This window comes from Diadema setosum, chromosome 15 (genome assembly GCF_964275005.1).
Source record: "Diadema setosum chromosome 15, eeDiaSeto1, whole genome shotgun sequence".
NCBI classification, from domain to species: domain Eukaryota; kingdom Metazoa; phylum Echinodermata; class Echinoidea; order Diadematoida; family Diadematidae; genus Diadema; species Diadema setosum.
This window is the reverse complement of record NC_092699.1, coordinates 30,148,159-30,175,791: the sequence shown is the minus strand read 5'-3', so window position 1 is coordinate 30,175,791 and position 27,633 is coordinate 30,148,159. Positions and strand designations below refer to the sequence as shown.

The 27,633-nt window shown below is 38.5% G+C and overlaps 1 long non-coding RNA gene across 1 annotated transcript in view; it reads right to left on the bottom strand.

Annotated features, from left to right (window-relative positions):
- The window catches only part of LOC140238471 (uncharacterized), a 106,322-nt gene extending 84,677 nt beyond the window's left edge, over nucleotides 1-21,645 (bottom strand). The window contains exon 1 of the long non-coding RNA XR_011901915.1: nucleotides 21,412-21,645. This is a non-coding gene — a long non-coding RNA (uncharacterized lncRNA). The remainder of the gene's footprint in view (nucleotides 1-21,411) is intronic.
- Nucleotides 21,646-27,633: the final 5,988 nt, after the last annotated feature.

Genomic DNA, 27,633 nt, shown 5'->3' with positions numbered 1-27,633 from the left:
GTTAATGAAACTTATTGCCTTATTACTTATGATGGTTTGGGCCGTGACGGCATGGAGAGAAATAGGAAGACATTAATGCCCAGATAGCTCGTGTTCCCTTTGGAGGATATTCTGACTCTAGTCATCTGTGTATTTTTTTAGAAGTAGGACCTATTTGAGAAAGGGACAGAAAGCTGTGTCGCTACTCAAAAGTGTGCTTCTTCATTTTGTTTTGTTTTTTAATCAGAATGTTTGTAATGAAAGCTGTTTGCCGTGTATTGCGTGTAGCTGACATGTGAGAGGTCAAGTCTGCAAAGAATTGGGACAATTGGGTTGGCTAACAGCTTTGCCGAGTAGTAGCGCTAATTGCCCATTGAATTGCGTATTCTGAGGAATTTCGAATGAAAGAACTCGGACGGCAATGTTCACGCCTTGCATCCGAGTAAACCCCGCATCAACGAAGCCTTAAACAATGAAAGGTAAACTTCCTGCTATCAAGGGGTGGATAATCACGCAACCAGTATTCTTTCTTCGCCATTGATAGCAGAATCAATGACGGAATGGAGCAACAGTGTTAGAGGATCGGCATTATGTCTGCTAATTTGTAAAGGAATTTTTCAGTCTCCTTTTGTGTTCAGAACCACAGTCAGTGACGCTAACTTACTCTATCTCCTACAAGCTATCGTTACCATCTTAAAACGTGAATTTTATGAAAGGCTAAAAGTGATCACGGAATCAGTTCTTCCGCGTGACACATGCAGGCTTTTATAAGAGCATACCAAGCTTAAATCGTTTACCTGTATAGAAAGGGCGGGGATACACACTTATCGCAATCATCCGGATTTGAGAGTGATACACTCTACTACTTTTCTTCATCTTTCCCCCGACAAAGACCATGGTAATTCAAAACAAACAAACAAATAAACAAACAAACAAACAAACAAGCAGTTGATTTATATCAGAACGTAGAGATTTTTTTTTGTGTTTCATGTATGTATAGGTCATCTCTTGATGTATAGTAGGCATTTGTTGTCGTTTTTACAGCGTTTCCTAATAAATGCCTATAGCGAAAACCCAACAAAACTTCTATCAAGGAGGGAAGGGAACTTAAATTTAAATATCACATAGTTTACAGAAATCAGACATGTAAATAAGGCAATCATATACATCCGCACGGCCGATTGTAATCTCTTACTATGATTATCAAACATGATCGCCTGCATTTACGTGCTTTTTTCTAATTTCTTGAACTTTGCCTCATTTTCTCTCTTTTTTTTTTAAACAATTGCTCGAAACATTTAAAAATCGTAACACAGTCTGCTATCCCACAACATAATATTCCATTTGATTTGTCACTTATTGTTGGTCGGGTGACGCCAAATGTTGGAATCTCGAGCGATGATACTCGGCATTTTGTTTGTTGGTTTTCGTCTCATCGCTCAAAAGAATTTTGACTACGATTACAAGACATAACTGATGGTTTACAGAAGTGATCATCAATTCAGTAAGGATTAGTCAAGTCATGAATTCACTTTACCCATCATGACTGTCTAATCGAACTACGACATTGTTTGGGTAACCGCGCCTTTTTATTCTCATAGTTCAAACTAATTCTTGACATAATCAAAACAAATAATTCTTTATTAAATTTCTCAAAATACTCAATAGACGGCCTAAGTCAAAACTTTCTACAAAGATTGCCTATACGGCAATCTCTACTAGCCTAAACAAGTTTTCTAGAGCTATCAGTTCCCCCTATGACAATGACTTCGATCGCGTTTTGAACTTGTATCGAACTACTTTCGAAACAGCTATTACCTGTGTAGTTCGATTAATAAACCAGTCTTTTGAATTCATAACCAACATTCGTAATCGTAACAATACAGTAACATAGTACTGCATGTCAATAAAAGTTGAAAAATGTAAATGCTATAATAGTAGCGCAAAAAAAAAAAAATGAGTAACGATTATCTTCATACATTCTAATTCCTAGTGATGTCGCTACGAAAATGACACATGGTTTGGTTCAAGCAAATAAAAGTAAAAAGGAATGGGATATACTTCTAATGATAGTACCACGCCGTACAATGCATTTCACTGTATTTTGTAACATTTGGTTACGTTTCTGTGCGCTTTACGTATACGGAAAATAAAAGGCAGATTGGTGCTATTAACATGCTAACACGCAACGCATTCAAAATGTTTTTTGAAATACACCGTATACAATATAATGTTTTAGTATACGGTTTGAAACTTTGAATTTGCGAGTCCTTTATGAAATTATGAGCAGGGTTATTACATTATCAAGCAAAAATTAAAGTATTTAGGGATTCGGATTTGCGCAGGAGACTAACAGTGCTATATATGGCGATCGTTCGCAACAGAGACAATCCTCTTCAATAGATATACAATGTAATTCTGTTTTCATGAATTGAAAGAGAAACGAAAAGAAGTCAACTTTTTAACTTCATTTAGCTTTCTCACCAATTGAACTTGATTTGATCTGCCATGCATGATATCGCTGTGTGCTCTATTAATTATATTAAATCATTTAATCGGCGTGCTTGTTTTTTATGCAGAATATCACAGGTAAGTTTAATTCAATGAAGTTCATAATGTTTGTACATATGGCGTGTTCGTTGTTTTCTATTTTCATTTTTATAATATATCACGTGTCCATTATCTGATTCTGACCACGAAAATATGGCGACTGTTTAAATGCGGAGCATGTACTGGAAAACTGTAATGTCTCCTGCAAGTATAGACAAACTAATTTCTAGTCTATCCCCGCTTAAAATTGAAATGAAATTGAACAAAAAACAAAAAACAAAACGAAGTTTGACTTTCAGTAGATTTCAACCGTTTTGTATAGTGCCTGATTCATGTAATGGACACAATTCTTTAGCACATAAGCAATCACACAACTTTCGTGAATAGATGTGTCTTAATGATTGCATCTCATGGAAGAAAACTCGTCTCCTTGCCTGAATTTTAGCTTCTTCCTGTTCAAGCTCGCGTGAAAGAAATAGTTGAACATCAATCGCAATCATTAAGAGAGGCACATCCTTAGAAATAAGCACAGGAGTACTGAGACACACTACGAAATAAAAACGGGCCTTTTATCGCTATTGACAACGCATGACATTGAAATGCTTTTTTTTTTTCCTTGGGGGAGGCGGGGGGTAATACAATTGATTATTCTGAAGGTTCGTTAATCACACAATGAAATATGGTTTGCTATTAGCTTAGGTTCGTTAACAAGAAAATTAAATGCGGTTCCTTTCCGGTAGTTCCTTTACCCGAAAGTAATCAAGCAATCATTTTTTTTTTTCTGATAAGGTTTGTGAATACAAAACGAAGTGAAGAAGGCCTAAGTATTAATTCCGAATATTTTTCAGTATTATTATTTATGATCCACTTCTCAAACGCAGAAAGATTGTAACTGCACATGTGATGTAAAAAAAAAATTCCGCTTAAGCTACAAGTTAATTGTTTTTTATATGCTATGCTATTAGAAAAGTGACTGAGAATCATTGTAAACCCAACGTGAAGCTGTCAAGCCTACATCAACCTTTGCTTCTGATACTTCTGATACTTCTGATAAGCGATAATTACTGTGCACGCAACGCCTATAAAGGAAATGTGCCTTTAATATGGCGGGAATTCATAATGTTACGGCTGTATACAGCTGCAGCAGAAAAGACGCGAAAGCAGTTTTTGATGCTCTGCAACATTACGACCATGTGCGTAATTTGAGGGTTTTAAGTACACGCAAAGAATACGATCTCAAAAGACGACTATCGTTAATCAACTTCATTGACTTTTTCTACCGATGCTGTCTTTTGAACCCCCGCTTAGAATAGGTTCTCAGGTTCTATTTAATAGGTATTGGTACTTGCTAAACGCATCCTCTTTAGTTTCCATTGACAACAACATGGGAGGAGAATGGAAGCGATGCACGCCCTCGCTAAAAGACGCTTCTCGTAAGACGCATTGCGTGCCCGCCTACAATAGGTTCTCAGGTTCTATTTAGGTATTGGTACTTGCTAAACGCATCCTCTTTAGTTTCCATTGACAACAACATGTATGGGAGGAGAATGGAAGCGATCAACGCCCTCGCTAAAAGACGCTTCTCGTAAGACGCATTGCGTGCCTTCTTTTCTTTCTACTGTTCCCTATTGTTTGTGAGTTAAAAATTGCGGCAAACCACAACGCAGCCGACACACAACGCGTACCGACTCATTCATGCGGCGGCAGCGGCACGGACACAAACGCGCCGAAGTTTACATTCGGGCTGCCGTATTGGTCAGAATCGTTAATGATAGACCTGTCCTGCGATTGGTTGATCATCTTACATACCCAAGCTATCGCCTTATACGGTAGTGCGTGCGATGGAGCGTAAACGCCGTCGCTAAGCAGGACAGTTGTATTGTTTCGTCCCGTGAAAGAAACAGGTTGTGAGCATGAACATAGCCTGAACTTTGAGAGCGATTTTCTCCGTTATTTAGAAAATCAACTGACATAACAAACGTGGTTAATATTCGTTTTTATGATCTATAGGGATGTCGAAATGAGTTGTATTACATATCAGTGTAAAGCTTAGAGTCTGTAGAATTCACTTATAGGCATAACTTCGATTTCATTTTTTGCGACTTTTGACTCATTCCGACGGAGCGCCACACATATATGGGCGAAAACGTTGAACGATGTACAATTGGGCAAATCAGGGGTCAAAATTAAAAAACGTCACTCACTGATATAAATATATCTCAGTCAAATGTCATTGATATCAACTTTCTTGGAAACCCGATTATACTGGGATATCTCCAAGGGTGTTGTTTTTATTCAAGATTAGATAGAACTGCGACATATTGGCGAACGTCTCTGACTAAAATAAACATCGTTTTAGTGAAAATTCAAATGAAGGGTAGAAAAACATTCAAATTAATATATTTTCATCTTGTTCATGCTTTTGAAGACTGTGTTAATTTGTTCCTAAAATATTGTTTACCTCCTGTGAAGTTTACAAAAGCTAATACACACGGAAGTTAAAGTAAAGTGGAGTTTTTGTCATGTAAGCAGAGATTTTTATATTCTTATCTTCACTTTCATCTCATTTGAACAAAACATATAGCAGGGGTCTCATTTGTTTAAATGTTAATGTTCGCTAGATACTAATAATGAATTTAGTGCATTTCGCTTGGTCAAATCCCCATAAAAGCCCTTTACAGATGCTGAAAGAAAGCCATGTTTTGATCAGAGACGTTCAGGTTTCACTCATAGACGTTCCTCAGACATAGACAATAAAAACGATGTCCTTTAATCCATAATTACGAGGTTTGTGAACAAACAACATTATTCTTTTATTAAACACATGTTTATCTTTTGTGAACAATTCAGAATGGTTATTTCAACTTGAATTATTTTTCATAATAACCGATTGTAACTACAAACCTCCAAATTGTAAGAGGAATTTCGATTTCTACACCAAAATCAACAACAAACCTGTCCTTGTTATATTATTCATATCTTACAATACTTTTGAATGACAGACAAATAAAAATTACATGAAATACTTGCAATTTTGACTACCTTACCTAAATTATTTGTTTATATCAGAGACATCTGCTTTTCCATCAGGGACGTTTCGGCTGTAAGTTATCACTAGAATTAAACACCAAACTCCATATTTTAAAAGATGCTCGTAACTCAACATTCCACATTCATTGAGAAATCATTTACGGAGGCATATGTCAAGAAATGTTTTTGTTTATATGATAACCACTACTTTGTATTTCACCTTCCGGTGTATGCGAAGGTGTGCCCACATGCTATCAATATTGTATATGTTTTTATGCCTCCGCCACGAAGTGGTGCCGGAGGCATTATGTTTTCGGGTTGTCCGTCCGTCCGTCCGTCCGTACGTCCGTCCGTCCGTACGTCCGTCCGCTTTCGTTTACGCGATAACTTGAGTAATATTTGCTGGAATTTTACCAAACTTGGTCCAAGTATGAAATATGATGGGGCAATGATTTGGTTAGATTTTGGGCGAAATCGGCTGAAGGTCAAAGGTCAAAGGTCAAGGTCAAATCATGAAATTGTATCCGTTTACGCGATAACTCAAGACTGGATGGAGCAAATTTCACCAAACTTTGTTGGAGGATGAAGTATGATAGGACAAGTACTTGATTAGTTTTTCAGTGAAATCGGACAGAGGTCAAAGGTCAAAGATCAAGGTCAAATCCTAAAATTTATCTGTTTACGTGATAACTCAAAACTGGATGAAGCAGCTTTCACCAAACTTGGTCCAAGGATGATGTATGATGGGACAATTAGTTGAGTAGATTTTAGTGACATTGACAAGAGGTCAAAGGTCAAAAGGTCAAGGTCAAATGCTAAAAATGTTGCTATTTCCCCATATCTGTGCGATGCCCGCAGTTCTTTTCTTGAAACTTAGTGTAGACATGTACTACTGCATAAAGATTCTCCAGAGAGAGTTCCATGTCATAAGGTCGAAGGTCAAAAGGTCAAAGGTTAGGTGAAAATGTTGCAATATCACTTTTCTCGCAAATGGTTCAATGTATCTTCATGGAACTTGGTACATATGCATGTACTGACTGGCAGGGATTATCTAGGGAATTTAGAGGTCATGGGTCAATAGTCAGGGGGTCAAAGGTCAAAGTCAACTCCTCAAAATGTTACTATTTCCCTCATGTACTAGTATGGATATGCAATGATTGCATTATTAGTTTTAAAATTTAATATATGTACATGTATTACTGAATGGAGATTCTCTTGGAAATTTCCAGCCAGAAGGTCAAAGGTCAAAGGTTAAGGGTCAAAGGTCAGGTTTAAATGAAAAAAAAGATATGTTTTGTACTGTAATTACACTCTTTCTTCATACCTTGAAAATTATACTCAATGCATAAACTTATAATAAGGTCGGTCAGAAGTCAAGTAAAAATTTTCAATTCCCCAAATATGTGTACCTGCACTCTTTAATAGACAATTATAGCAAACCCAATTCGTGGAAAGTGAACATTCAAGATATTTCTGACAAACTTGTTATTTCGATATTTTGCCAGTTATGTGAAACTGTCATCATACATTGTGAAGACATTGTACTATACGCCTATTGGGAGAATCATGCATTATGGCGGAGGCATCAGTCGCCGTAGCGACATTTCTAGTCTTTAAAATGTAGTCCAAATCTATAACAAAGGTAAACACGAATTTACTAATACTATTTCAATTTGACCACTATACCTCAAATATGATTGTATGTTTTTGTCAGGCCAGTTCGGATTTTTATTAGGGACCGTACCTGGGCCACTGTTATGATGTCGTCTCAGAAAGCTGTAATTAACCTATACTCATCCTAGAAGCATCAAATTCCGCTGTGCTTTTTTTGTATACTATGGCAGATATAAATTGTAAACGCCAAACTAAAAAGAATATCAACGGTGTGGTACAGCAAACGCTTGACCAAAAATGATCTGAAAACCTCTTTCAAGAGGTTGACAATGATAACATTACAATACCACATTTTACCTGTCACATCGGTAGGGGATTATCGATCCTTCCATGCCGTCAATTCCTCGTTTGAGGCGAGTCCCCAACTGGGTTTACCCAAAATGGGGTGCGTATATTTGTCGTTTGGGAGTTGGGAGTCGAAGTACTTGTCCATTGCAAATAAACTTTCTGCTCAGGCGTGACAAACCTGGAGGCCAAGCCAGGGTTTGATGACTCCAGCAGCTGTCGTATTACGTAAGAGCATGATAAGGATATCTGCCTGTGGCAGACCATTCAAAGTGAACTCAATTTTCTCTATCCTTTCTAAAGTTTTCAATTTTATATTCTATTGAGAAATTCTATGGTCATCCATTTTACATTTCGAACGAAAAAAAATGACCCGTAAATAACGAAAATATAGGAATAAGAAGGAGAGCATTGCCAGTTTGCCGGTGCTATTTGGCAGTGAGTTACAACGGGGAGGTGAGACTACTCCCTGGTTACAATCAGCCTGCTGACTGGATCGTTGAGAAAGCAGCTGTCGTATTACGTAAGAGCATGATAAGGATATCTGCCTGTGGCAGACCATTCAAAGTGAACTCAATTTTCTCTATCCTTTCTAAAGTTTTCAATTTTATATTCTATTGAGAAATTCTATGGTCATCCATTTTACATTTCGAACGAAAAAAAATCGACCCGTAAATAACGAAAATACAGGAATAAGAAGAAGAGCATTGCCAGTTTGCCGGTGCTGACAATGTGCTATTTGGCAGTGAGTTACAACGGGGAGGTGAGACTACCTCCCTGGTTACAATCAGCCTGCTGACTGGATCATTGAGAAAGCAGCTGTCGTATTACGTAAGAGCATGATAAGGATATCTGCCTGTGGCAGACCATTCAAAGTGAACTCAATTTTCTCTATCCTTTCTAAAGTTTTCAATTCTATATTCTATTGAGAAATTCTATGGTCATCCATTTTACATTTCGAACGAAAAAAAATCGACCCGTAAATAACGAAAATACAGGAATAAGAAGGAGAGCATTGCCAGTTTGCCGGTGCTGACAATGTGCTATTTGGCAGTGAGTTACAACGGGGAGGTGAGACTACCTCCCTGGTTACAATCAGCCTGCTGACTGGATCATTGAGAAAGAGAGAGAGAGGGAGAGAGAGAGAGAGAGAGGGAGAGCGAGGGGGAGAGAGGGAGGGAGAGGGGGGAGAGATGGGGGAGGGAGAAGGGGAGAGCGAAATGGAATGACAATAGTTCCGGTCACTACAGTACAGGCATGCTCTGTCTGCATACGCTGAATGTCTACACTCACACACACACACATCCTCTCGCGGTGCCCCCCCCCCCCCCTCCTGTGGCGCTGTGGCGATGACTGATGCTTAGATTAGGCCAGGGTCAAGAAACAGGTGTTTTATATCTTTGACTTTAAGTCATTGATTGCCAAGATATGCACTGGCATTATTTACTGGGGTGTAGCCTCTTCAAACGAGAGATTTGCGTCATGTTTCTATTCGAAGGCGATACATAAGTATATAGTGTTGTAGAGGAAACTAAGTAAAGGGACATTCTTAATAGACATTTTCTTGTTTCATCATAGATGTTAGTATTTTTCCTTTTCTCATGTATTTGGCTTACAAACCTCAAAAATGATACCCCTAGAACATCTCACCTTACTTCTAAGAGAAAAGGAGTCATTACAGGGGAAATTCAGCCCAAATATGAGCTAGCCGCTAATAAGAAAGAATAAAATCTTAAGGGGTGAAGAAAAAAATAATGAAGTTATGACGTTTTGAAGTTTTGCTAATTTTTCAGGAAACAGTTTTTGAACGGTCATTATGAATATGCTAATGGAAAATTGAGCTTGTCATTCCCTCACAACTTGCCATAATGTTTGCACATAAACTTTTGAAATTTTCAGTTTTTCATTCAGACATAATTATGCCCGAGGCTTTAATCCGGGTATATCTGATTACTATTCCGAAGGTAATCAACCAGGAATAGCATCATGTTTCAGATTTCAAAGACAGAAAAAATGAAGTTTCTTTATTTTTTGTACACGATCAATGGAAAATTGTGAGGTTATGACATGGTTAGCTCACTCATTTGCATATATATTCTTATCAACTGTACGAGAACATGTTTGCAGAAATTAGCAAAACTTCAAAAAGGCAGTTAATTAAGGGTGCAATTCAGCACAATTAAGGGTGCAAGTATGCACCACAGGTGTGCTGCTATTGTTACAAATTAGGTGCAAATTTGAACATTTATCTCTTAGCGTGTAAGCCTCAGATTTTACAGTATCAAAAGCAAACGTAGTGATGTGCTTTAAATACAGAGTCCACATTAAAACATTGAATTGTATTTCCCCTCCACTTGGTATTCCATGTCCTCAATCAGTGCATGGTACCCACTGCGTCGCTTGCTACCTGAAACAGGGGTTGGGATAGTCATTATTTTATAAACAGATGGCACCTCCAAGATGTCCATCCGGTCTTGACAGTACCACGGCCGTTGTCCGGAACTTGTAGGCTCCATGAACGTGACTGAGCCTAAAGATCCTGAGCAGGACGAAATTCTAATATTCGGAGCATTTGAAATCCTTCCGGTCTTCCCATCTTGCTGTAAGAAAAAAAAAAAGATAGAGTTAAAATGATATTAAAATGAATCTATCATGCACTGGAAGAACAATGTACGCACAAATGAACGTCTCTGATCATAATTATAAAATCAACATTGTTTTTAGATTGCGTAAATTACCTAGAACGATGTATGTATACGAGGGCCATATACTGTGGAATAATGAAAGATCTACTCCTTATATTGTAGTAGTTGAAAATGTGTAAAACGTTCAATGTAACGTCTCTGACGTAAACATCTTTGCTTATCAGTACTTAATGGGTTTGATTTTTACAAGATATTGGCATTATATTTGGATTGAGGAACCAATGTGCTACAAACATAGGCACCAATTCGCCATGGTGGGTCATTGATATTGGTTTGAGAGCAGATCCTATTTGTTCAGAGCACGTCTCTGACCTAAACCTATTTTTCTTACATTTTTGCCTCTCTCACAAAAAATACGTAAACTAAAGTGACTACTACATAATAATCATAGACTATTGACCTGCTACTAGTCATAAAACAGATTTTCTGTCCTGGCAATGTGTTTACACTTGCCCAATTAACAGAAAATCTTATATTTGAAACTCTTTTACATATGTGACCCGCGACAACGGTTTCAGGCAAAAGTCGCAATAGCAAATTTCCTCCTAGGCGGGGTACAAAGATCTTTACCATTATTTTTGTCGATTTGGGTTTTTTGCAGAAATCGAATCTTTCATATGTTTTCTACATCTACACTAAATTTCGTAGCATAAGACTACGTTTTTCCTATCGAAAATGGAATTTTAAGCACTCTATGTTGGATCGCACTCGTCAGTTTCGAGCTTCTTTCGAACGCCGCGCCAATATCCCAAGCGTTGCTACGGCGCAAGGTCTCGCATGCGATTGGCTGGTGCGTCACGCACATTTACATAATTCGGCTTTCGGAGACACCACATGCAGCGTTTGGGGAATGCTTTGTCCACGCGTGCATGTGATTTCATGCTCCGTTGTTCTTGCTATAGTGGTTTATACGCTGTAGTGCGTGCTCTTCGTTTGCCTTTCTATTTAAACTATTCTACCGCAATGTTCGACAACGGAAGTGAAACAAATATCATGTACGTAATCGTGTGAAAAGAAAAAAAAAAACCCAATAGTCTACTTGTACATGTAGTAAAAATTATGACAGCAGACTGACTCAATGGAAGGTAGATGAGAGGAAAGGAGCGGTCAACGATGTGACCAATTATATCCAAATACTACACATCAAGATCGCACGAAACTAACGAGTCGTGTTTGTTTGTTTGTTTTGATATAATTAACACCACCAAACAAGGCAACATATGCATGGCTTGTAAAAGCAAAAGAAACAGGAAGCGTGACCTTTGCCAACTTGTCATTTATCTGTCTTCAAAAGGGTCGGCAATGATAAAATCAAATCAACAATGAAAACGCGATTTGTAAATGTTGGATGCGCCACCCGCTCCCTGTTACATGCGCATGGTCATGGCGTGTGGATGCCATTGCGTAATGCGTGCACCATACACATGTACACCATAACGTGCAATTATCGTATCCGCCATCTTGAAAGACGTAATGGTAAAACAAACCCGAGCGAACAGCATTTTTTCTTGGCTCCATACGCTGAGCTACTAGGAAGGATGCCCGGGAAATTTGACTCTCTCAGTGAGCCAATCAGAAGGCGATGTGGTTACTAGAGGCGGAGCTTAACATCGATTGGCACCATTGTACGGATGGGTGATTCTCACCTCGCATCGCCGCTCGGAGATTGTCTTGAGAAAGAGGTGAATCTTCAAAGAGGGTTTTCTCGCAATTTTGTCAGGCTAACAACTTAAAAAGTGCATTTTATTTTGCTTTCCATGCCCACTTATGGTGCCGGAGAATGCAAGTGTCTTATATCAATGCAAAGCTTAGGAAATGGGCAATGTGATTCAGTGAAAAAATGAATTTTCAAAATGCCCGACTTTTGCCTGAAACCGTTGTCGCCGGTCACATATTTTCAACATCTTTCAGGAAGCTTCATTTTTCTTAATATTACAACATGTCCGTGTTAACTTGGTTCTACCTGTTCCTTTTGTACTAACTGAGCCCATCCAGACATAAATTTACTTTAATGTTCTCATAATTTGTATAGTGGATGTCTTTATTTCATGAAACAGTAATTTTCAGAGACGTTTTTCATTTTGCCCAGAGACGTGCGGTCTTTGATTTTCGTGCAGATTCTTACATATTTACTGTCTATCCTTTTTTAATTTACCTCTAATCCAAAGATTAAAATACATAATTTCACAAATGATACTGATTGGCAAATCTACGGAATAGTAATTCTAATAAATCGGCACAAACACCAGGAAAGTTTTTGTTATTACTCACATTTTCAAGATTTGTGGGCATATCTGTCGTTGAACTGTGCTGACTCGATTCCAGGATGGCTCGTCAGTGCGTAAAATAAGCACGCAAAGAAAGTATCATGCAGTGCGAAAGTGTCAGATGAGGGAATATCCCTTCAGAGACTTTCAATCAGGGACATTCGTTTTGATCAGAGACATTAGCCAATTCGGGTTTTCAACCAGAACTCATTTTTGTGGACAGTATGCTACTAAAGTTGCCAATCATCATAGTCGCCTGGCTCACACTGACATACTGATAACCACTTTTTATCTCAAGCATAATCCACTTTCATTAATGACACCATTAAACAATTGAACATCTCTGATGGTTATTCAGTATAATTTTCTTTAATGAGCCACCACACGATTATTTCACACAGCTCACTCACAAATTTTGATGGAATGGTAGTATGGATAAGACGCTAAATAAATATGGCCTTAAATGTTTTCATAGTCATTCTGAATTTTTGGCGTCAAGGAAAAGATAATTCATTCAGAGACGTTCTTTTTCAGACATAAGCGAATACAACGTTTCCTGAGAAGATAAATAATACACACGTTCATGGCAGAAGTACTTGATTAAATAGTTGAAGTGTGTGGGCTTACTCACAAGGAAAAACAAAGCTGTAGAATTGCATTAGAACAAAAATTAAGACGTGTGATTCTGGGATTTTTTCCCAAAATATGCATTTTTGTCATTTTTTCAGCTTCGAGGCATTATTTTTTAAAAGAAAATGCAGTAAGAACACTACAAAGTATATATTTTCTGAAAGGTACAACCCTCCCCTACCAAATGATACCTAAAACCATGAAAAGCACCCCAAGGTGACAATTTTACAAGGGTCTGAATATCGAAAAGCCCGAAAATAGCCAATTGTACATCGTTCGACGTTTTCAGCCATATGTGACAACAAAAAGGTCCTAAAGTCGCGCACGGTCGAAGCCGTGAAAATCGAGTTTGAAGTCAGAGCATTAAAATTGGTCATAACTGACGATTTTCTGATTTTGATTTGTTATTGGAGTCTAACATGTCTTCTATCATCTTTTGAAATTTTGAAGCAAAATGGTGAAAGGAAACACCAAAAAATAGCGTTTTTCTGAGCCATGTTTTTTTTTTTTTTTTTTGGCGTTTCAACGAAGCAGAAACTGGTTCGAAAATTTGGATTGAGCGCCACAGATAGGTTCCGCCCCTAACAACGACCAGAGTGATCTCATTGGTCAGTTTGCTGCTTGCTGCTAACCGAAGCGTGAAGCTCGCACACTGCCCAGTCGACTTGTGCGTGCGGTGAAAACTGACTTGCGTGTCCCTTGATCGCGATTGCGTCGAATGGAAGACTTTTAGGGCGCTTTTCTCGAAACAGTGATTTTCCAGACGTCTCGACATGCTCTCTTTTAAACATCGATATCTCCGCAGCCGATTGTTTTTATAAAATGTGTTATGTATCAATTTAAAGCAGAAAGATTATGGGATTAAATCATGCAATTTCAAAACAATCGACCTCGCCCGACTTTAGGATCATTTTGTTGTAGCAGGTCACATATATATGAAGTATCAATTTAACAGTGTCTAAGAGCATTTTTACAAGAATGTGAAACAATACGTTGAAAAATATCTATCAATAACTGTTTATGCAGTTTTATTTCATGAAGCACAGAGTAACGATCGTAATGTGCATTTAGTGTGTTATTCCACAAAATCAATATATCGCTAGAAAAAATATCTTAACTTAATTTTACCTTCAAGAACGTTATCCATTGAGAAACAACACGATTTGATATACAGTGACGACTCGATCAACGTGAAAGTCCAAAGAATGTTGATGGTGTATTTTGTATATTGCTTCCCGTGGTTATCATCATACATAGTCAACAGGGAAAATGATTTTTCATTTTTTAATTTAAATTGCCCATGCAACAACAATGAATCAACGACTGATGTACCATAAACAAAATAAATAAACTTCATCACATTAATTTCCGTCAGAAGCATTAAATTAGTGATTCAAATTAATATATCCATGTGAATAGTGGCGCAAACTATTATCCACTTGAGAAGACAGTTTTCAGTGACAAATGACAGCACACCAGGACAGTTGGGCAAATACATCGAAACACTCACTGCTCCTGATATCAAATCTCTTGACAGTCTACCTATATACACAGTTAAATTTAGTAATCATTTCTCGTGAGCAAGTGGTAATGATTGGACAATGTCACTATCATTTTATCAATCAAAAGATGAATGTTTATCATGTCTGATTTTTTTTTTCTGTATGCCTATGAGTCCAGTCCGTCAGAAGCATTACAAAGTGATTCAAACCCAAGGGCTGTATTGTATCAAAATTACTTTACTTTCTTACTTATACCCTTGAGTTCATAATCAAAAAGGGTATATTCAAGTTCAAGTTTTAGGAAGATTGAAGATTGCATAAGTTAGGAACTGCAACAAAAAAGATTCTCGAGTGAAATTCGAAACCAGATTTTTTCATTTATTTTTTTGTTGCAAATGATTGACATATTCCCCAACAACTCCGCACGCCTGTCCGGAGATCATGAGGTCGTATGTTCGGATCCTGCTCGAGTATTTACGCCTATGATTTTTTTTAATCATGGCTACTATCAAAACACTGATCAATTCAGTACTTATTTACGTCGATGTTGGGCAATTTTTCAATCACTTGCAATGAAAACATCTCGACGGAAGAATTTCCTAATTTGAAAATAATAAAAGCAGTACCCGCTGCCTGATTTTTTTTCTATAATGTAAATGATACATTCTGTTTAACTCTTTATGTGCCATGGTGGAAACCCCCTTTGTGCCACGTTATTCTGAGACACTAAGATAGTCATGCTTTAAAATCGCAATAAAGTCTGCGTAGTTTATCCCTACAGCCGGCTACGCGGGCCTGGTTCATGATCCTGGACACGATCGCTACAATGATAGACCCATGTAACATGTAGTCTACCGCCAGTACCGGAATAGTGTAATTCAAACAGACTGTGGGCTTTTTCAGAGTGATAAAATAGACCTCATTTGGAATAGTCGAATCTTTCAAGAATACAGGGTTAGGCCTACAGTTGAGTGTCTTGTCTCAGTAGTTTGCAAGGGGACTGCCTTACCGGACCCTAAAGGCATAGGGCCCAGGACGGGCTCCAGCCCGCGTGCGTATTTTTAGATACCTACTCATGTGTATCCGTGGATGCATAGAACCTGGGTACTGTATGTAGGCTTCTGCTTGTGTGTGAAGCTGCTGTGTGTATGTGTGTGTGTGCCCGTCCATGTGTGTGTGTGTGTGTGTGCCCGTCCATTTGTGTGTGTGTGTGTCAAGGTGCTCGTGTGCTCAAAATATATATTTTTTGTATTGTTTTGTTTTTGCCTCTTGTGATTGGGTGTTGGCCATTTCTCGGCAAAGTTGGTTCTGACTGCTCTGGTACAGATCTAGTTAATCTATATTCTAGAGGGTAAGTTGTCAATTATACATGTATCTCAATTATCAGATGCTTATACGGTACATTTTCTTATTGGTATTATGATACAGATTATAGGATCTTTTTCGTGCTTTCAAGTAATCGTTTAACAGGAGGCCCTTTTTAGAAAATCACTATACTCAGTACTCTATCATGTTATCTATTACTAGTTACTATTGCATTATGCTTTCTCGTTATGTAATTAACTATGTGTTTATTTTGTATTATATTTTATGGCTTTACTTGTATTTTCAAATTTTCAACAGTATGAATTGAATTATATGTGACACTGCACCTCAAAACAAACAAAAAGTCGCCAGACATGAATTTTTAGTTAAGACCATATCCTGAAAGAGCAGACTTTAAGCTTTAAAATGATGTATAACTCAAATCAAATGGACTCTCCTAACCTATCTAACTATTGGAAAGAAAGCACAAATTCAGGAAATGTGTGAACTGAGAAAAGAGGCTCTGAAGTACAGTGTCTATTCAAGCGCTTAATCTTTACCAAACCGTGCTGGCTGTGCGATGCATGGGACAAAAAACAGGAAGTAAACCACCAGAGTAACAACAATGAAGGGATTATCAGATTAAACTGAAATTAAGCATGCCTCATTAACACATTCTGTTCATAATAAATGCCAACTTTCAAAGCAGTAGCAATATCTTTTCACAAGTTATTTGAGCTTAAAGTGAAGAGTGAGGACAAGGTTTTTCAGAAATGAAAAAGGGATTCTATAGACGCACCTAATCACACTATTCTACCAAAAATGTTCGAGATAAACTGCTAAAAAAACACACACTTTCCTGCCCGTTTTATGTTACCACATTTTAGCATAATGTAAAAGAAGACCCGCTCTTTCAGAAAATATGAAAAAGTCAAGCTCGACTAGGTTGACCCATTTCAGTTATTTTCAGTCCTCACGCAAAATCAGTGTGTGCGACTTTTTGTTCGTTTTGAGGTGCACGGTCACATATGTGTATTCATTTCGTATTATGTTTTATGACTTGTATTTTCAATTTGTTCAACAGTATGAATTGACAAAATACTCTGTATGATGTGTTACTTTTTGTTTGATGAAAATAAAGTGTAATTGGAATTGAAAATGAAGGAGGAATAATGCAAAGTCCTAGATAAAAACACCCACTTTTCCCAAAATTGACCCATTGACTGAATCTGTGTTGCTGATTGCAACCATTTGACAACCCATTTCATTTAGGGTAGTGATGTACAATAAAGATTGATTTAATATATTCTTATGTTTCACTTCAGCTTTGATTTCATACAGGTCTACTGATGTGCCGCTACACAGATCTGTATGGAGTTTGAATTGATTATCCCGGAAACAGCTCAAAATTCCTTTCAGGGAATCTAACATTGCTGAAGAATCCTTCCCAGCAGGTAGCCCAGTCTGAGGGCCTCGTCTCACTGATTATGCCATGGATCTAGGTGAGTGTAGCCTAATGGCAAATTAAAATGATATGATTTAGTCACTAACATCACAACAAAAACAACTAACTTATTGAACCACTTTTACTTAATAAGAGAAAGAGGATTCTGAAAATCAGTTTCCCACCCTTACCCATATACAAGATTCTACTTGTTCTTCTCTTGCAGAATGTGACCTGAGTTGTTCAACTTCTATTTATTTTGTTGGATAAAACACATTATGTGTATATGAGTTCATGTACATGGAAAAATGCACTAAAGCAAAAAATGTGCACGAAAACAGAGAATATCCCACATGATTTATTGCAAGGAAAACTGTACACTGACCTTGTTGCCTATTATCTTTCCTCTCTACTGTACAAATTCTGTTCATGTGGAGATTAGAAATTTCCTCCATGGGCGGATCCAGGAATTCTGTAAAGGGGGGCCGTAACTAATATTTCTGGTGCCACTTCCGGGTTTCATTTCATTTTTCTTTTTATTTCTTTTGTTTTTAACGATAAATAAAGGGGGGCGTGCGACTCTTGCGCCCCCCCCCCCCCCTCTAGATCCGCCACAGTCCATTTGCCATGGAAATGATCTTATGAATGCCTTTCTTTCTATCTCCCTCTCTCAAATTATTGTGCTTCCGACATTGACTGTTACCCATTACAGTAGAATGTTTGGCAGGCTTTGCATTCTATGTGAATTTTAGGAGACCAAGGAGCCTTGGTGCTGTCGACAAAATTTCTGCCAACATCCTGCATCAAGACAGGAAGGAAAGAGTAAGGAGCCAACAACTGACAGTGCTCTCCTGCAACTCTTTGAAGAAAGATCTGTGAGTTAATTTACTGTCTTCCCTGTGACATTAATACCCGTGAAATTTAACCTGTTGATCTAAGTAATGAGAAACGTATGGTTCTTTAACAATATCCTATTATTTTTACAGATGTTTTAAAGTATACTGTCTCACAGGCACATTGACGACTGTACATCATTAGCACATTCTATGTTTTTACAATTATGTTCTAGTTACACCTTTCTATACCGTGAAGTCATGGCACGATACGTAAGAATGTAAATGCATCTTTACCTATACACATTTCTTCGTGGTGGTAGAGACAATTATAATATTAAAAGTTTGTTTACAAGACATGGGAATATGCCCACTAAATTTCCCAGCTTGTGTTTTAAATTTAGATTACCCGGTACACAAGTAAATATCATCCAACAATGTACGCTTTCTTGTGATGATCCACTGTCATACACTTAGACGAGAAAGAGAAAAAAAAAATCAGAACACATACTCTGGAGTTGCATATTCACATGTTTTCATTTATATTGTTGTACTCTATTATTTTCTCTGGTACAGATAATGATGCAGCAGCACAAGAAGAGGACCAAAAGTTTAGCCAGCCCTTCTTGCTGTTTTTTCGCTGGTGGGGCGGGAACAACAACGGTATTTATTTTTTGTTGATGATACGACCCTTCTTGGAGAGGAAGACATCTTTCAGGCTTTGGATCACCTGTTCACAAAGTCTTCTTCACTGTCAATATGGAATTCCCAACAATAGACTTGTCGATCACAGACTCTTGACATTTTTATATCCTTGAGCTATGAGTCCCCGCTGATATCAAGCCACCGCTGAGAACGTGCCTCTGCCAGATCGGCCAGATAATGGAGGTTAACAAAGGCACGTACTAGTAATCATAATCATGTATGTCTTGTGACTTTCTTACTTGGAATTTCTCTTTTCCAGTTGACTTGACAACTCACAAAATGTGTGATGACAAACATGTATTTACTTATATCTGAATATGTATTCTGAAAGTGGTTTTCAACCTTGATCACTGAATGTTTAGATAGATGATCTCAATGCTTTACAAAATGTACAATTTTTATACATTTTTACAGTATGCTGTTGTATTTTTGTACACATGAATGTTAGGATATTGCATTCCTTGAATAATGTTCACATGGATTTATATGTCATTATCAATTTGAAATCTAACGTTTCTTTCAGATTTCCTTTGCAAATTCCAGCAAATTGGCAAAGTTCTTCTCGTAGGATGATATGATTGACTTAGGCAAATGATCTTTTTTTTATACAAGGGGGAAAAATAGAATATTCATGTACTTTTTTCCGTAGGATAATCATACAAAATAATGGTTCAATAAATTTAGACAGTTACTGGTAACTTTCTAGACGAGAACTAATGAAATTTTCCTCAATTCTGTATTTCCCACTAAGCTAACCAAAGAAAAATAAAATAGTTAAACAAAAATAAAATGAAACTGTTTAAAAAGTTCAAAACCTGTACATTGTGTACATTAATTATTCTAATTGCTATAGTCAAGATGATATAGTCCTATGCTTCAATGGAGGAATGGTGGCAATTTGACACGTTACTGTTGCTGTAAAAATAATTGTCTTGTTCGTGAATGTGCATTTTGTGCAATTCAGTCTTGTCTATCAGAGAGATAGTATGATCCAAAACATACACATATTTCAGCTCTTTTAAATCAGGGTTTGCACAAGGCTTTTGAAACAGCAGCTAAATTTTAGTGTTTGTACACCACCCCCCCCCCCTCACATGATAATTAGAGTTTTCGCTAAAGTATTGTATCATTGCCAGGAAGAAATTTACCCATGTCTCTTCGACAGTTGTCACTATTATACTCAGCGACTCATTCATTTGTACATGCACTTGTATTCAAAGTTCCGGGGTTTAAAATACTGCACTTGTAAAGACGAATGATCTGCTTTTAAGTGTGTTCATAGATATACCTGCATCCTATTTGCATTTCAGGCTTTAATGTCATCAAATCTGATTTGTTATTCTCTTAATTTGGAATTGCCCTTAAAAACAGAATCTTATTAAATTTGTTAAATATTGTACAATATTTCACATGTTCAATTGTCTAATATTTGGCGAAATTAGATGAAATACATGCAGTTACATATTTGGTCAAAAGGCCACTCTGGAAATATATTCACATTGTTTATGGCTGTTTTATTTCCAGGAACTTATAGGAACTTTGAACAATATCCCTGACATACAAACAAGTTGTCCTACAACAAGCATCAGACAAGCTTTGAATATATCAGTTTGTCAAGATTAATTTTTGTTGAAATGATATGTATAGAATCCTGAATATGAAAAAAAGCAAACAAAAGCAAAACCGAAATAATGCAGTACATGCAGTGTATTATTCATGTACATGTGTTAGTGACAGAGTGTATGTATATTTGCATGTACCTGTACGTTGGAATATGCATATGTGTGTGTGAATGCGTGAATGCGTGTGTGTGTGTGTGTGTGTGTGTGTGCACGCTGTGATGTGTGTAAATACCAGTACGACAAATAAAAACAAAAATCCCCTGGAACCAAGACTAGCACCCCTCTTTCAAAGAGCGAAAATCCACTCTGAAAAGAGTGAGGATTTCCCCTGTAAATCAAAATAATTTCCCTAGCCCTTGAACCAAGACTAGCACCCGTCGCTTGAAGAGCTAAAATTCACTCTGAAAAGAGTGAGAATTTCCACTGTAAATCAGAATCATTTCACTCGAATGAGGAGCTAAAAGTCACTCTTACAAGATGTAGATTTCGCTCTTAAAAAACGAAATATTTTCACTCTCTGGTAGAGTGAACATTTTTCGCTCCAAATTTCACTCCAAATGGACTGGTCCCTAATCACGCTCCCTAAGGAGCGGGAAATAGAGCTAGAATTAGCTCCGTAGCAATTACAGAGTACCTGCCAAAATATCAAAAATCCTTCACAAATTCCCCCAATAATTCTCGGATCACTACCAAAAGTTAATCGTTTATTACTTGTGTCATTCTAAACCTTTCCTGCAAGTTTCATCCAAACCGTTAACTACTTTTTGAGTTACGTTGCACACTGACAAACTAACAAACAAACAAACCATAACAAAAACATAACCTCCTCCCTTGGTGTAGGTAACAAAACAAAACACAACAAAACAAAACAAAAACTTACCTCGTGGTAGGGCCTATTGATGTTTGCAGGCCAGCACAGCTCCAAACACACCAACAGCATGCTTCTTCAGATGGAACCATGAAGGTGGCAGGCGTCAATCCTCTTTTTCACCTCCTTCCACTTTTTTTTCCACCTGGTGATTGGCCTACACCAAACCGATATTGTCCTCTTGCACACAATCTCATAATATGTGACCGTGCACCTCAAAACGAACATAAAGTCGCACACACTGATTTTGTGTGAGGACTGAATATAAGTGAAATGGGTCAACCTAGCCGAACTTGACTTTTTCATATTTTCTGAAAGAGCGGGTCTTCTTTTACATTATGCTAAAATTTGGTATCATAAAACGGGCAGGAAAGTGTGCTTTTTTAGCAGTTTATCTCGAACATTTTTGGCAGAATAGTGTGATTAGGTGCGTCTTTCGAATCCCTTTTTCATTTCTGAAAAACCTTGTTCACACTCTTCACTTTCAACTCTAATAACTTTTGAAAAAATAGTGCCACTGCTTTAAAAGTTAGCATTAATTATGGACAGAATGTGTTAATGAGGCATGCTTAATTTCAATTTAATCTGATAATCCCTTCATTGTTGTTACTCTGGTGGTTTACTTCCTGTTTTTTGTCCCATTCATCGCACAGCCAGCGCGGTTTGGTAAAGATTAAGCGCTTGAATAGACACTGTACTTCAGAGCCTCTTTTCTCAGTTCACACTTTTCCCGAGTTTGTGCTTTCTTTCAAATATTTAGATAGGTTAGGAGAGTCCATTTGATTTGAGTTATACATCATTTTGAAGCTTAGAGTCTGGTCTTTCAGAATATGGTCTTAACTAAAAATTCATATCTGGCGACTTTTTGTTTGTTTTGAGGTGCACTGTCACATATGGTCCCAATAGCTGTACAGCTTCCCAGTCTTTGTCATTTTGCATGCTGATGAACTGTAGAAGTCTGTAGACAACAGAAGGGAAAACAGTAGAAGGTGTGACTTTTTAATAGCATACTTAATATACTGTCCTGAGTTAATCAGGAGCGGATCCAGGAATTCCGTAAAGGGGGGGGGGTGTAAAAGTACTGCTTTGAAATATAGCACAACTCTGTACTTTCTACATTTCAGTGCTTACTGAAGTGCTCCTTTTTTTAACAGTTTCCCATGATTGAGTAGACAACATACTTTTTATCCTGTCTTCTATCTTAATGTATACTGCATGTGAGTGTATGTGTTGTGTGTGTGAGTGTATGTGATGGTGTCTTGTTTATCTACTCGATTTCACACAGAATTATTTGTAATGTTGCCAAATATTTTCCTGTGTAGGCATCCTACTGTACAAGCACAAGATGCTTTCAAGGCTGCCTGGCTCTCATCGTAAACGCCACTATTATTATACTGTATGTTTTTGTGTTTTATTTTGCTGAATAAATAGCCTAAATTGGCCTCAATCAATTAAATGAATTCAATAATAATAGTTATAACAACTTATTGTTATCGTTATCATCACCGTCGTCATCATTGTTATTACTATTCATGGCATGAGAGAGAGGGACTAGACCAGAAACAAAGAACAACACAGGACTTATAGGAGATACCAAACAAAAAAAATAAGACTAGAGAATAAGAAACATACAATGTAGAAGGTATGCTGAAATGAAAGTTTACCTTACACAGAACAGAACATTGATGTTAAACTGTATTTGAAAAGAACTGTGTTGACAATAACTTGTGTAGACAGACTACACAACATACAGAGAGAACTAGTAGAGGCTAGATTGTAAGACTTTGGGTGACAGATGACTATCAGCCAGCTTACCATCCTCAACCTGACCCAAGTCAAATTTGAAGTGACAACAATTTGATTTTGACACTGTAAGGGATCACCACTTGGCTAAAAACTTCCTTTACCTCATCATCCTTCCTATTTCTGTTAACATTTCCCTTGTTTCATCTCAACCATAATTCTCTTCACCAATGTTCTTCTCTCTGCTGCATTTCTGTTATTAGTGATAACATTTCCCTTTAACTACTGTTCTTAATCTGTTCGGTAGTTTCTCCAGCCAGGGTCCCAGACCCAGCTCTCCTCCTCTGTCGTCATTATAATGAGACAAAGGACAGAATGTAACATTCATCAATCAAACTCACTTAATCTACACTATTAGACTCCGGTGATATATAAATTGTCTATTAGTAACCCTACTTGTCATATACCTGTCATAGAGAACTGGTTGAGGCTAGACTGTGTGACTTGGTGCGCAATGCTAAATGACAATCAGCCAGCTCGTCACCCTTGTCCTGACCTAAGTCAAATTAGTAGTGACAACAATTCATTGTTGTTACTGCCACATGACCAAAATTGGTAGACCCATCATCTGCTTTACTTCACCTACTCCAAAATTCCATTTACAGTGACAGCATGCCAAAAAAAGCCATGGCCATAGACACGCTGCATTTACATCACAACGCAGCAAACACTGCACTGGCATTGGTCTGACGGTCCCAGAACATAAGTAGGCCCTAAAAACCACGGTTGCACGAGCAAATTTTCAGAGATTGTTAAATTTCTCGTCTGACATGACAGGTAAAGGCCAAATCGTGATATCCGTCCCCTCTCGTTCTGTGTGTGTGTTCATAATTATACAATTGTATGTGCAAAGTCTACAAGAAAGAAGTCCCCGGCTTTGACGAAATGAATGGTGAATGGAATGGAATAATGCCCACGTAAAAACAACAAATATAACATTGTCAAGGCCAACTGAAAAAAAAAAGTGGGCCCCTACGCTACAGAACCAGTTATGGGACCAGAATAGGGAAAATGCATGCCCATAATGGCATGGGTTAGAGCCTGGGTGGCTTATTTACTCACTGTAAAGTGTGCAGTTGGTGCCCTATCTAGCTGTGTTACTGTGAGTGTTACACGTACAGTTACTGTCTCTAGATCAGGACTGGTATTTTTAAGTTAAACAAGCAGCAGAAACATACATGAAAATTAGAGTTAGCAGGGGAATTCAATGAAATCAACTTTCAATATGCTAAGTTCGTAAAAATTGATCTAACGTTTAGAACCTCTATACCGATACCGTACTGTAGTAGTAGCGCCCCCTAGCGGTTTCACCCTAACCCCCCTGTCTACACAGGGGAGGTATAAAAGGGATTGCCTGTACGCGCATCCCTCAGTTGTGACCTGGAACCTGATTGAAAGACATACTGACTGAGCTACAAGACAAGTTACAGTTGCAACTCACCAGTAGTGCCGGTAAGTAATACCGTTACTACAACAGTGGCGTCACGGACAATTGTCCTACTTCCTGTGCCATTGTTTTCGTGGACATAGAGCCGCAATTTAAGCTGACTCCGCTGCCGCTATTATTTTCGCCAACAGGCGTTGCACTCCTATACCGCACCGATACGCGAAGGGTGGAGCACATGCGACGGAGCCAAGGCGAGAGCTCTTGGCAGCGCGAGGGAGCTTGGCGGTGTCCACGTTTGTCGAGTGTTCCTGTAGTGTAATTTGTTTTGTGCTTGTTTTGTCTAATTGTCTTGGTGTAATCGTTTTCATTAGTAATTTTGTTTGTTGGGGAGGAGGAGTGTGCCGATTGTTTGAGTGACAGTGTGTGATTTGTAACATCTTGCACTAGACCAGGCCCACCTGTATTCAGGGAGCTCCAAATTCATTGAAATATCATCTTTTCTGATTGTTCTAGTTGCAAGCGTGTTTCGTTTGTTAGTTTGATTGTCGATGGTGTTTGCTGAAATTATTCTTTGGCGTGATTTCAGTTTGTGAGTGCGATTGTCATTGTTTGCGTGGTGCGTTTTTCTTTTTAAACGTGGTCCAGGTCTAGATCTCGGTCTAGCCCTATATACGCGTTACGTGTATTTGCGTGGTGGTCGTCTGCGTGCTAGATCTACATTTGTCATTATTTGTTTCACGTGTTTCGTTCCACACGTGTGTCTCGGTGGCTTGGGTAGGTGGACCTCCCTTGCCCCATTCGTTGCGTGATATCACTGTATTCGTTGCGTGTTGTATCCCTGTGTATACCTGTGTGTCCCAGTTCAGGCGAGTTTTTACTTGCCTGATATTTCGCGCGATAGCGTTGCCGGATAGCTCGTGTGTGCGGTGTGTATTCACTGCACTCGCTAGCCGTTCTGTCAAAGCTTCCATTGTGTTCAGGCTCTGGCGTGCACAGTTCTCCACGTCCATCGTGTGTAAGGAGGGAGGGTATTTCCCTGCGGTGAGCTGCGCGCCTGTTGTGCTGGACCTCTCTGGCATCGCGTTCCCCTTTCAGTGTGTATTCGTATAGAGCGGCTATTCGTGTTCTTCTTCGTGTTTCCCCTGTTGCGCTCTCTAGTCTCACCTACTTTTCGCAACCTGCGAGATTCGAAGCGCGATCTCCTTTCTTTCTCGATCGCGTTTTCTATTGTCGCGCTCACTCTCTCTTTGTTCGTTGCGTCGACATTTTCATTTTCTACTGTCATTCTGACTTTCCTTGCTACCTCTATTTTGCCCTTTCCAGTGCTCTCCTCTCTGTAAGCTGCTTTACTCGTGGAACGTTCGTGTTTTTCTATTTTCGCGGGAGTATTTTGCCCCGCGATTAGTTAGTGGCAGCGGAAGTCTGTGCATTTCCCCACCTTTTGTGGGAGGTATCCCCCCCCTTACGTGAGGGAGTGCTACGTCCTTCTTTTCGATTGGGAAGGAGGGAGGAAGTTGGTGGGCACCATTCACTCCTCTTTGGTGAGGAGGGCCTGTCATTATTTTCTCCTTTACTTAGGAGGATTGGATTGCATTTCTCCTTTCGCTGTGCGGAATTGCAACCGTCTATACAATAATTTTTAATTGTTTGTGTGACTGTCCTTTGACTGGTGTACAATTTGGCTCATTCATTCTGTATCATTTTGCGGTGTTGAAGGACATCATTCCGGTGAGTACACTGTATCTGATACATTACTCCGTTAACTTTCGATTTGTTTGTTTGGACTATAAATTATTACTACTTGTTTTGAGTATCTGTAGTGTATAAACCTTCATGCTGTTACTGTCATTTTGGATTGCTTTGCAGATACGAAAATAGTTTTGTATCCGTAACCGCATCTGGCTTAGGCTTACTGCTCATGTGCTGGATTGCTGCTGTGTGTCGCATACATTGATTGCGTGTTGCCCTTTTCACTTGTGCTGGTGGTAAAGTTAATTGTGACTGATTGTTTTGCTTCTGCTTTTGTGTTTGTGCGGTAACTTAAAGCGTAAAGAGATTGTGTTTTCATAAATATCTGTTTTCCTGCAAGCACAGATTTATTTCTCTAGCATTGCCATATTCTATTCTGGTTTTATATTTGTAGGTCCTAGACTCCTGACTCTTACCCAAGTTGAGTTGTTACTGTGACCTCCCTATTTTTGTGATAAGGGAGGAGTGAGATCGGAACAGCTGTGATTATTTTTCAAGTGACATCAGGCAATAGAAACGAATTGTAATTTCCCATTTTAGGTTCGTAATTAGTAGCCATATATGTTTACAATTGTATCTGGTGTTTGTTTTGAATAGTATTTTGTGAGTGTTTGAGTAGCAAATCTGAAGTGAGTAATAGTTTGTGTGTCAAATGATGTGTTGCTGATTATGATAATTACAGATTGGGGTAATTGGCATATCATTGGTCAGTATTAGTGAGTATATGTTTAAGATCCTTTCTTCATTAGTACATGTTGATTTAGTTTAGTTATTGGTACCTGTTTTAAACATATTCGCTGAGTGAATAGGTTGTTTGCATGGGTGCTAGTCATGGCGATGCCCATTAATTATTTATCCTGTAGTGAGTTTGTACGTCTTGGATTGTCATTAACCCAAGTCAATGACATTTTGAAGCTCCGGAATGAGCATGGAAATGTCACTCAGGACTTGTTGGAGTCCTCTGACATCCCAGGGATCGAGGATCTCATCCCGAAATTTGTGTTCTGTCCGCAGTTAGAGGCCGAAGAGTCCTTACCTTCAGACACTGCGACTGCTGATCCCATTGAGACATCAAGGGGAGTAGTCCAGTCTCGGGGGACTTCCCCATACCCTTATGTATATCCTCCCCTCAGGGAGGGACAGCCAGGGAAGACCACTTCTTCCCAGGTCGGTCAGGCGCGCGCCGCAGTGAATAGTCACCATTCCGTGCAGCGTCGGGTCCCACAAGATATCTGTTATGGGAAGTCACGCGAAGGTGGTGTTGGCTACGACACCTCGGCCTCCGACTCCCAAGA